The 13298-nt window shown below is 34.2% G+C and overlaps 1 pseudogene; it reads right to left on the bottom strand.

Moving 5' to 3' along the window:
* Positions 1-1057: 1057 nt before the first annotated feature.
* The window catches only part of LOC121392002, a 28817-nt pseudogene continuing 16576 nt past the window's right edge, over positions 1058-13298 (bottom strand).

Here is a 13298-nt window from a genome sequence, read left to right as displayed (position 1 = left end):
TCACTTCATAAAACATTGAACCTAACACTTTCCCTGTCAGAAACAACGAGGTTTATCTCTTGTGTCAATTTGTGCATGTCATATATTAAATATGTTTAATTTTTTATGTAATAATTGCATAATTTGAACAAAAATGGATATTTGAACAATAATTGCATAATTTTAAAGATAACAAGTACAATTTTTAGAAACAATTAGAACAAATTTATTCTAGCAACTACAATATATATAAATACAGCTAATTATAAACTAATTAGTTAGAATTTATTCCTAAATTGATTTTGGTCAAAAAAATTGACAATTTAGACATCAATATTACATAATAAGTATGGGCGTGCAGCAAACATAAAATTTGTTAAAAGCTGTATTTCCAAAATTACTACAATACAATATACTATAGCAATAATACCTTCAGTAAATCAATTGACCCATGTTTCTTAACAGCTGATCTCATTTTCTGACTTAAATTGAACAAATAGTGAAGCTACGTGTATAAAAAAATGGTTTTAATATCATAACTAGCCACGCCTACTCACCTGTTCTCTGTTTAATTGTTTAACAGATAATATATGTTGTTTGTAGAGTGAACTAGGTTGTCCTGATAAATGAATGCCAGACAACGCTAACAATATCAAGGTGGGAGGAGCTTGTTCTGTCCAAAGAAATCAGCGCTTTCTCCACGAGGTGAAGTTTGAAAAGACATCTCACAAGACCCAACAGGAGTAAGGATTTGGCCACGAATCGAGGAGAGAGGGGGAGCATCTGTTTCATCAATAGCTTAAAAAGACACATTGTTATGAAGATGGGATGGAAGGAATAATAAAGTATAGTACTATATCATAATACATTATTAATTATACATATAATTGTACCAGTTATTCCACTAGGAGTTCTGAACTGTGACGTACACGTTTTGACAGTTTATGATGATGGGGTTCGATGTCTTCTTAGTAGGAGATCCCTGCTCTGAAATATGTTTTCTTCGGTTGGATTGAGGAGTAGGCGGGGAAAGAGGTGGTTGTATAATCGAAATATCTCCTGTCCAAATCCTGGATACTGCTAAGACTTTACCATCAACAAAAGACAGTCTCTCCTCTTAAGACAACTCTTTTCACTCGACCTTTGACCTTTAGATTGGCAAATGGAGTCCATTTAGCCTGTAAAGGAGTAATTTGATGTAAAAATACATGTATTACATGTTTCATGTAACAACCATGGTGTATGTACGTGTATATTACATGGAACAATAACAATAATAAAATACAAAAATATTAGTGAATTTACTTTAGAATAAGGTAAAGCCGAGGGTAGTACCCATTCCCATCTAAATCTACTTCGATGTGAGTGTCTGTTTGAGGGCGGAGTCCAAATATTTCATTGGATTTGTATAAAGTCTGAGAATTATATCCTAAAGAAATAAGGGTACTGTAATAGAATACATGTATATACATGTACATACATCTAATGTGAGGCGTCCTGACTGACAGCTGTCAATAAGAGAGGTAACATTGTTTCTAGACCAGGAAAACCAGGGGGAGGAGAAGAGGACTCTTTCTCCTGAACTGTATGTGGTGCTATGGACAGATGAAAGAAAAAAGGAATGGATAGAAGCATGGACGTATCCATAGAAACAGTTAAATCCATTGTAAGAGATGATAGGACCATAAAAAAGAAAAATGGACACAAATCACACATATCGTTTCCATGACAACAGCTAGATACACGTAAACACACAATGAATCATCAAATATTAACAGGTTTAACAATATTCAAAACACAGCTTCATGTTACATGACAACAGTGTTTTCCACCTACCATGATCAGTAGCAAAGCAATCAATAATGTTCATATTCTCCCAGAGAGCATTCTGATCTTCTTGTGTCACAAGACAAGGACGAACTTCACCTTTTCCTCCACCCAACGAGTAGATCATCAGAAGTTAGAAATAATGATGAGGACACACTTCACAAGTTACGGAAGACCTTTCTCCTTAGCAACACGAATATAGCAATCTATAGGGTACATTTTTTATTCAGCTGCTGTTTTTGTCTGTTTGTCTGTCCAGTCCATCATGTCTCTATCCTCTACCTCCTCTTTTCTGGCAACATGACAAACATGTCATGATGTTGATATATTTCTGCTAACAGTAGGATAGCTGCTGTAGTCGCTCTTCAGCATGAACACAAATAACACGATCACTAGGCCACATTTCAAAAATGCTACATTAGTAGACAATCCTCAAGCACACTTACTCCTCAGTATACCTAGCAGTATGTAAAACTAGCAGTATTGCAAACTTTAACATCAACACACATATGTACATAGATTTAATATCATTGTAATATCATAATCCTCAATAAATCTACAATATTATCTACCAATCAGAATGTTTATTCCATATCCACAACGAGTCTAGAATGTTTCATTATCAATAAACACAAGAGATCTATACACAATCTAGATGTTTTCATTATCAATAAACCACGAGATCTATACACAAGCATAGATTGTGTTCATTATGCAATAAACACAAGAGATCTAAACACAAGAAGGTTGTCATTATCAACAAACACAAGAATATCCTTACTGGGACAGAGCATTAGTATTTCCTAAATTCCTATAATTACTTATAATGATTGAAGAAGGACATAAAATACTTCTAAAAATAGTAACTATCTAATTATGGGATACATAATTGAACTTAACAGCAATGATAATAAGAGCTAAGAATACATCATATATATGCGTGTGTGTGTGTTGAAGTTGAAGTCCTCTCACCTTCATCCAGGTCTCCATTGAATCCAAAACGTAAGGACGTAAATGTTTTGGTTCAAATACATTTTTAGAGCCAAAGATTGACTAGACAATCTACAAAATAGGTTATCAAGATGACCTTTAAACTTTAACCTTTACCTGTATAGGTGTTGTAGTTATCGGCACCGGCCCCCAAGTAGAGTCCCGTAATCACATCTAGCTCCATTACGAGCACACTAGAGAAAACGGGACATTTCATTGATGTGTATACTGTATTACATAAATGTACACGTACGCATATTATAATACATGACTACATATTTATACATGGTAATTTGAGACACTTTATATAATTAATAGAATTCATCTATTGACCAAGAAGACAAAAACACCATATAAATTCCCATTTCCTCAGTTTCTTAAATTCTAGGGAATGTACCTACATTAATCACATTATACTCACCATATATATGTATTCAATATGTCTATAAAATTATGTGTTCGTTTCCTTAGTTTCTTAGAAGACTCTTTATTTTAGGGAATGCACAACAGCTGCATATACACATATATTGTTGTGTCATAGTTTTAAGTCACTACACACATGACTAGACAACACAGTCCATATTTATCATATTGCGGTCATTTGTTAATAATAAATATTTCACATTTGAGGACACAATATCAAGAAATTACTTATCACATTTAAAATGATTTTTAGTATATTGTATGAGAAGTTTTCACTACAATTAAAATTAAAGTATATATTTAACTGGCAGGATAGAAGACAATTAAAAGATATAATAATAACTATTTAAAGTTCAAAGCTGCTAACATGTTTACTATCTACTTTGATGTTTTTTGGGCTTTGTTTGTTGAGCAGTTTTATGTTAGTATACTAAGAATAATGCTCTAGTTTATCTTGTACTATTGTTATCGTAGTTGTTTCTGAGAATAATTTAAGCCAACTTCTATTACCCGGACGTAACTATATAGTATATTTACGTCATAATGATCATAACCATTACATTATTACACTATAGATGATATGGCTCATGTTATTAGTAAATGTTTGTTAGCTTCAGTGAATTTCAACGCAGTACACATCATATCAATAGTAAACAAAGCCAGTTTTGGAATGTAGTATTATAATGAGTCATGACTTCATATAGTATGGTTTCAATTTCCATTTAAATACTATATCAGTTGTCCCAAATCACATGCCTACAAGATCTCAACCTTAAAGACACACAACAGGGGACATTATTAATCATAGACATTACTTAATGAGTAAGCAAATTTTGGCTGGGATCATTGATTTGTCAAAATTTTATGGGATAGATAACGTTAATTTATTTAGTGTCAAAGAATTCCACCTGTGGAATCATTAAAAACAAAGAAAAATGTTTTTGGAAGAAGAATGTTTTTACAAGTTTACTAATTCTAAAGATGTTACATGGAATAGCTGGTCTATATACCGATCATATCCCAACCATTAAAGTGTAGAGTAAACTTAATATGACTTAATTGGAACAAATCATATACATTGTACTGAAAACATGTTTTGAAAGCAATGTTGTGTATATGTGGTTGCTATCAGCCATTTTGTACAGATGTTTATCAACATTTGGTATCCAAGTATGTTAATGTTAGTTCTTCCTAGATACTGAGTTTTTTGGTGAACATCCTGTACAAATGCGGATGCTAGCAACTTTGTATATACACAACTATTCATTTGAAACTTTCCACACAGCATTTGTGATTTTTCCAAATTAGGTCACACACAAAAAGAATGTCAGTAATTCTGAACATGCAAACCACAACACAAAATGGTATCAACACCAGATGCACATCAAATACATGTACATTATTAACTATATGTAACTTAATGTACCTGTACATTATTAACCACATGTACATTAATGACATGTACAATTATTAATTGACGGTTTTGTACAGGGGTAGTTAACTACAGGGACATTAGTACATGTACTTATTAACTATCTGTACATTAATTAACATTACATTATTACCCACATGTATTATTAAGACATGGTACATTATTATATATTATGTACATTATTAACTACGGGGACATTATTAATTACATGTACATGTAGTGAGTGTTTGCAAAATGTATTGCTAACCTTTTGTGTTAAAGCTAAACTTTCATTATCAATGTTGGTGGTTAAAGTATTTGGGCATACATCCGATTAGGGTAATACCCCCGGCTAAGCAGCTGCTGTACAGGATGCAAAATCCTCTTTGTGTGTTGTCCTGGATCACGAACATGGACATGAGTATCAATAAAACCTGTGTAATAATCCAGATGAAAATCACATGACAATCACAAGATCAAAATAATATACCAGGTAGACGAACTGTTCGATGAGATGAGAGACAATCAATGTAAGTCTTAAGTTCAGGAGAGCTTTGTTCATTTTGAAAAGAGCCTAGAAAAAGACAAGTCATTCTACTCACTTGTCCATCCCTCTTTACTTACTTTAATAAATAACTTTGCACATTTGACATCAGTAATTAAGGGAACAGCGTGTTCAATTGCCATACGACGAGTCTTGTATCCATGAGTAACAAATGAAGAGGCTCTAGGCAAACACAATGTACATAATTATATGAGCTAAAGTATATGTAACACGTAAAGAGGTCATATAGCTAGCTGTCCTAGTTACAATGTAGTTGTTCACAATGATAAGTATTGGTGTTAGAGTCTAGCCATGTCTTCATATTATCTAAACATAAAAGTCAAAGGTTCTGCTTTTATTATGACAAATACTAATGATAAAATCTAGTCATATCTTTATATCATGTGTCTAACAAAAGAGACGAGGATTCTGGTTTGTATTATGAAAAGTACAGACTTACTAAGGGTAGGTTATTACTAACTTATGTTAATTCATTTGTTATCCTACAAATTATCACAACATTCTCCTGAAGGTCAATGTGATAAATATTAAACATATACTAAACATACCTGTGTTGTCTTAACGTAGATTAATGACTAAGTCTAATTTACGTTGAGCAAGATAGTCTGAAATACTAAGCAATTGTTCTCCCGTGACTGGGATGCTCCGTTTGTCGCCAAACGGCCAATCTATAGCTTTCATCTAAAGACGGATACATGTTAGTCAAATGGCTATATAAAATATATGTATGTGATGTTCTTTTTTTAAACACACTTCTATCCCGTGAGCAGAATAATAGTTCAGCTGTACCAAGTGAGGCAAAGAGTAGAAATCCCATTTCTTCAATAATTTACAGAATCCAACAGTTCGGATTTGTGCTAAGAAATAAAAGATGTATTAATAAAATTAAGACCAAATATATTAACCGAGAGAGACAGTAATCCTGTTTAGTTATGAAAAAGGTCTAGTTTTAATTTAATTTTAGTATTCAAATTTAAAAATTTATTTTCATTTGCTTTAAAAAATAACCACCTGGTAGTTTTGAACTTATTCCCAACAAATTTAGAGAAATGGCAATAAACAGTTTCTTCCTAAATTACAAGCAAATGGTCAACATGGCCATAATATTAAAAACTTTAGAAGAAATTTTTTCTTTGAAAGCAAATTGTAAATTGTTTGGTGGTGTTATCTCATTGTAACAATTCTATAGATATCATTATGCACGAATGACATAAGCATGTTGTCCCAAGAGATCCTCTCGATCATACCTTATAGAGATCTACCATAGAGACCAATAGAGAGCAATACTTTTCTTGGGTAATATAAACCCAGTACTTAATATGGCTTTAATATATGCCTCATATCGATCTTCACCAAAACATGCAACTTCTCCTGTACTGGCCATTTCAACGCCCAATTTAACATCAGCACCAGCAAGACGTGAAAATGAGAACTGGTGGGACCTATAATAGTATCACAGAAATAGATACTAAACAAGCATAATAAATACATGTAGATGTACCTTTACACCAATTCTTCCAAGTTTTTTTAAATTTAATATTAACAGGCTTAACTGTTGACCGACAATCACTTTGGTTGCAAGGCAACAAAGTCAGTATCTAAGGTCTTGGAGACAAATGGAAACGAGCGTTGAAACTCGTAGATTACATTCGATAACTTTGAGTTGATTGTCTTTGGCAATTAACGGATATTGAAGGGTCCTATAATAGAAAGAAAGGGTGGAGTCAAGAGTATTCAAAGTGACCAATCAGATTCAACAAGTCATATGTAATTACCTGATACAGAGAGAGCTCGAGCGATAGACTCTTCTGCTATCATTTTAATTTTACAAACTGTCTCTTTGTTCAAGTCTGGGCAGGTAGAACAAGGGTAGCATCACCCGAGTGGTACCCCTACAGTAAAGAGACATTAACAATTAACAGTATCGTTAAAAACTTAGGATAGCATGTACATGAAAAATCTATGAGGTAAAAAGATTCTTCATGATACAATATGTGTGATTATATTTGTACAATCATTTCTAATTATGTGATGATATGTAATGTCTAACAAAGTATATCAATATCAAAAAATACCTGCATTCTCTACATGTTCACTAATTGCCATGGCAACAATCTCACCATCATAGGCAACTGAGTCCACATCAATTTTCCTAATAAGGAGGTATGTGCATGTACATGTACATGTAGTCTACCTTAGCATCTTGAATGAATTTAGAGATAACGACAGGATGATCCCTAGAGACGGCAACAGCCATCATTTAAATACATTTTTAAATCATGATTCGAGTAAGCGACATTCATAGCAGCACCTAGCGGGTGTGGTTTCAAAATGATTATAAACACATGTTGGTCACATGATAGATAGACGACACTTACCACTAAGACATAACTAGGTCGTACAACACATGGATAACCAACGGCCTCACAAAAACTCATGAGCAGTCTACAAATAAATTACATTATCAAATCAAGTACTCTGTTCCTCTCTTCCCACCATCTACAAGTCTGTCTTTCTGTTCATCCATCAATCTATTTCTCTCACGTTAATATCAGTCAATTCTTTCCATTTTGGTTGCTGTACATCGATTGTATCCAATAGACGTGAGAACTTGTAACGATTTTCCGCATTATCAATCATTTCCGGAGATGTTCAAAAAAAAAAAAACAAGGAATACGAACCTACATAACCACATTTAATAATGTTAATAAATAAAGTCACATGACAATCACACAACTACTTACTTTTTGATGATGTAATGGTACAGCAATATTATTGGGCAGTTGTCCTCCATACATAATATAATTCCTTCAGGTTGTTCTAGTTGATAATATCCATTACAATTTCAAATGATAGCTCATCAAAATAGAGTCTTTCACATTCATCGTAATCAGTACTGACCGTCTCTGGATTATAGTTCACCTAGTTAGTGTATGGAAAGATACAAGTACATGTACAGGTATATTGTACCATAAATGTCAAATTTTCGCCGCTCAAACTTTCGCACGTAAAATTTTCTTGAACTCATAATTCGCGTTTTGTGTCAACTGCGAAAACTTGATTATTAATTATTAATTATTCACGAGTCTAATTTTCGCGATGTCACTCAACCGGGAAAATATAACTACCTTGAAAGTTTTGACGTTTACGGTATATATACATGTACATGTACATCTCTATTCATATATATGTACATGTATATGTACATATGGGATACATTTTAATAACCACAAAGACTATTTAAAATGACATCTACAATTTAAAGTTGTGTTACCAAACTCTATATTACCAGTATCTTTCAATTCAGAGGGCTCTTAGCAAATATTACATTGTGTGTTGGAGTTTGAATAATATAACTGCCAATAAAACCAAATCCTCACCATTATAGTTTTTTTGCCTAATTTTCTCAGCTCTCTAATGCATCCTACAGCACACCAATCAAATTCTACAGAACTACCAATACGATATACTCCAGAACCTAAAACCATTACTGCTCCTCCTATATGTGTGTGTGTGTGAGAGAGAGAGAGAGAGACAGAGAGAGAGAGACGGAGAGGAAGAGAAGACAGAGAGAGATACAATAATGAAACAATTTTCACATCATTTGACACTTACTATCTTTGTACACATGTTCTACATGTATACATACATTTAAAAATGTACCTGGAAAAGTTTAAGTCATGTGATTTCGCCATTATAAGTCAAGTAAAGATAATTAGTGTGGGCAGGGGTATTCAGCAGCTACCGTATCAATTTGTTTACACACGGAGTAACAGACAGAGTGTGACGAAGACCTCTCACAGCTAACTCTGTTGAATTAATATAACAAGCAATCTGTTTATCAGAGAAACCAGCTGCTTGCATAAAGTAAAACCTCCTTTGTTAAAGTCTAAAAATTAAAGGAACATGTAGGTAGTAAATATGTACATGTACCAAAAATAAGTAAAAAGAGTCTTAAAATTATTGATTACAAATTTATAGTGACTTACTTCTGGTTCCAGCTGCTTTAAATTCTTGATACAATTTATCATATTCTCCATTTTATAAAGAAACCAATGATCAATACGTGTCATATTATAAAGATCAGGGGTATGATAGCCATTATAAAGAGCAGCTGCTACTGTAAAAATACGTTGTCAGTTGGATTAATGAGATCCTAAAAATTAGGACCATCAGTTATTGCTCTACACTATTTTAATTGCTTGTCCATCCATCTGTCCATTATTTTAATTGCTTGTCCATCCATCTGTCCATTATTTTAATCGCTTGTCCATCCATCCTGTCCACTATTTTAATTGCTTGTCCATCCACCTTCCATTATTTTAATTGCTTGTCCAATTCCACTTTGTCATCAATTTGTTATCCTGTCATTCAAGCACCATAATAAAATATATGGTAAGTCACTAACCTCATCTTTAACTTCTAAATATTCTGGATCAAATCCCAAGCAAGTCTCATGACCATACGAAGTGCTTTCTGTAAAGCCTCTTCAAATCTACCAATCAACCAACCACATAATTATAAATATGTGAAATAAAATGTACTGACTTTCTGCCTACGCCATCACTTCTCCAACACTCTTCATAGAACTACCAATACGAGTACTGACATGATAAACTTAGAGAGGTCCAACGAGGTATCTGAAGAGAAACATGTACTTGTAAATAACAAGAAAATGCACTTACCTTAACTACAACATAATCCGGGCTAGGCTCAAAACATGCTGTAGTTGCCATGGTAACAGAGTTTCTCAGTTTCAGGTAGAGGTCGACCTAACGCTAATTTAGCAGCAACATAAGCTATGGATAACCTGTTGCCTTGGACGCAAGGGCAGAGCTTCGAGAAAGACGAGCATTGACTTCAATAATGTAATACTGTAGAATTAAACATGTTACATGTAAATGTATTAATAGCAGCTGTACCTTTCTTGAGTCAGGGCTTAATGCAGTATTGTATATTACATTCTCCGACCACACCCAAAATGCCGAACAATTTTAATGGCACTGATCTTAGGAGATTGTACTCACATTTGTGAGCGTCTGTGAGGGTGCTACACGAGGGACTCTCCAGTATGGATACCAAGCGGATCAACATTCTCCATGTTACATACCTGATTCATAGTCAGTAAAATGGATAGAAAAACAAATAGGACGGTTAGAGAGTTAAGTATACATAACGACTCAATGAGTAGATAAAAGAAAGAAATTTGACAGCAAATACACTCTGTCTACAGTTATAATTTCGAAATGATAGTCTACTTACAGTAATACAGTTGTCATAAGCATCTCGAACAACTTCATATTCCACCTCTTTCCATCCTTTTAAACTCTTATCAACCAATACCTTGATTAAAGAACACAGAATGTAACAACACTCATAATAGCAGCTGTCATACTTGTGTAGTGTGTGCAAAAGCAGAAGAAACAAGAGCAACCAATTGATCATGATTTGAGGCAAATCCAGACCCCAAACCACCCAGAGCATATGCAGCACGAACTAATACCGGATAACCTAATAGCTCAGCAGCCTAAAAGCTGGATTTGAGAGAAGGATACCAGTAACTAATAATAAAGTCACATGACATACCTCTTGCACAGAGTACGCAGACTGACTGGGAGCTACAGGTTCATTGATCTTGTTAAGTTCCTCGGCAAACAGCTGTCTGTCTTCAGTTAGTTCAATAGATCTTACAGGGAGTACCAAGTACTTGTACACCATATTGAGTAAGAACTCCTAATAGAGCAGAAAAATCATAGTAAATAATATATACATATACATACAATATACTCTAATAAAATCAGGCACTTTAGTTAGAGTAGGTTAGCTTTTAAAATATCTAATGTACAGTGTTATCCTGTAATGATTCTACCTTCTTGTTGTAATTTACACCACAATTAAGAGCAGTCTGTCCTCCAAATGAGAGTAGAATACCATCAGGACGTTCACAGCGTATAACCTTAATGGACAAATAGGAGATATCAATTAATAAAAAGAGTCATACCTGTGTTACATAGTCTGATGTAATAGGTAAGAAGTAAACTTTATCTGCTAGTCCTTTGGATGTTTGTACTGTAGCAATGTTGGGGTTAATAAGGACACTTTGAATGCTTTCTTCCTTTAATGCTTTAATGCTGTGTGTGTGTGTGTGTGTGGTGTGTGGTGTGTGTGTGTGTGTGTGTGTATGTATGTGTGTGTGTGTGTGGTTGTGTGTGAGAGAGAGAGAGAGAGAGAGAATTTGATGCATGCTTGTATCTGACACAATGAACACTTAGTACTACATACTTGTGATCCAGAGTAATCAAAATTCACCTGCTTGTCCAATAGACAGCCCGCCAGATCCAAGAATAAGTACCTGTAATAAGGTACATTACAATACATATAGTTTAGACCATGTACTATATTATATGCAATATATATGTGTATTACTAAATGTGATAATTAGGAAACTGTTTTAATGAGCTTAACAATAAACTGAGTACAAAGTGCAAACATTGGTAAGTTACTATATATTGGTTATTGAATACACATGACCTTTAACACCTAGTTACAACATAAGTGACCTTAATTAATGTATCCAATAAATTAACCCACTACATCATAACACCACATTATTGTATGTATTCCCACACACAAAAAACAAGAGATAATGTATGAGATTGTCCAAAGACTCCAAACAACAAAACAATAATGTCTATCGACTACATACCAAAGTCAAATTGGCTCAATTTGTATCCTTGTACTTGTATATTATATAGTAGGTCATGTAAAGGCATTACAAAACTTGCAAAAACTAACTTTTTTCAAGTTCTCTCTCGCAGTAGTAGTTTTAGGAGTAAGATTGACCACACCCTTTGTACCTGGTATTTGACCAACATTTCTTAGAAAATTAGTCAGTCTATCTTGCAACGAAAAACTAATTGTACTGGATTTCAAATCTTGACACGCTTGAACAAAGACATCAAAAAGGCCTTCTAAATCACGGGGACCACCCATGTGTTCCGGATGAAATTGGACGCTAAAAAAGGGCTGGGTATTGTGGGACAATACCCTCATTTGAATGGTCATTAGCATTAGTAAACAGGACGGACCATTCTGAGGCAGTTGCTATCGGCAACTGCAAAGCCATGGTTTTGTGGTGGTTATAAAACAACGTTGGGTAGGTGGGTGGAGACAGGGAGATTATAGACCACGATTACCATATCTGAAAAATGAATATGCAAGAATGGTTAAAAGGATATGTCAATTTAAAGGGATTGGACAGATACATCTAACATGCACGTGTAACTGACTTCATTTTGTATGATGTAGTACCAGCTGCAAGCGAAGAAGTTGATGACCAGACAGATACCAAAGACAGGCGGTCTGGGTTTTAGGTCCTTGTAAAAATGTCTGAATGTGTTTATAGTAATTGAACACATTTGAGGATCACAGGACCATTACTAAGAAACAATCCATCAAATTCTACATGAGATATATCAATTTTATTCCATTTATAAACTAAAAACCTTCATTGTTGAAGTTATAATCCAAGGTACTACTTTAACACACACTCCACGATCTGCTAAACATCTGATTTGGTTGTTCTAATGCCAACATCAACAGCAATGATAGGTAACCTCTCTTCTCCTTCGTTATAAAGTACAGGAGACTAGAGGGAGAGAGAGAGTGTGTGTGCATGTATGAATGAGTGAGAGTTAAAATTTGATCTTACTTACAGGATACTTCTTTCATAAATTAGATATATTAGGATCATAAAATCCATTCTGACCAGTATCCTTAACACTCTTAGAACAAACCAATTGTCCTAACATAGTCCCTTGCTCACGAATCTTTAGTAAGGGCACGAGTATCCACACCTAGAATACAGATTATACTACTCCCTCTTGTAATTCAACTTACCATAAATACCAGGTACTCCCTCGTTTCTAAGCCATGTCCTAATGATAGTTCCGCCTCCCAATGACTATATTCCTCAGTATAGTCACCAACAACTAAAGCAGCTGCATGAATACAACAGATTCAAATGTTTGCAGTAGTCCATAGTTGTCCTAAAAGGAGAGAGCAGAATTTACTGTGCAGGTCATATAACAAGTGTAACTCCAT

The sequence above is a fragment of the Gigantopelta aegis genome, unplaced genomic scaffold (assembly GCF_016097555.1).
Source record: "Gigantopelta aegis isolate Gae_Host unplaced genomic scaffold, Gae_host_genome ctg3246_pilon_pilon, whole genome shotgun sequence".
Taxonomy (NCBI): domain Eukaryota; kingdom Metazoa; phylum Mollusca; class Gastropoda; order Neomphalida; family Peltospiridae; genus Gigantopelta; species Gigantopelta aegis.
Note: the sequence above shows the minus strand (reverse complement) of the source record. Positions and strands in the feature narration are given on the sequence as shown.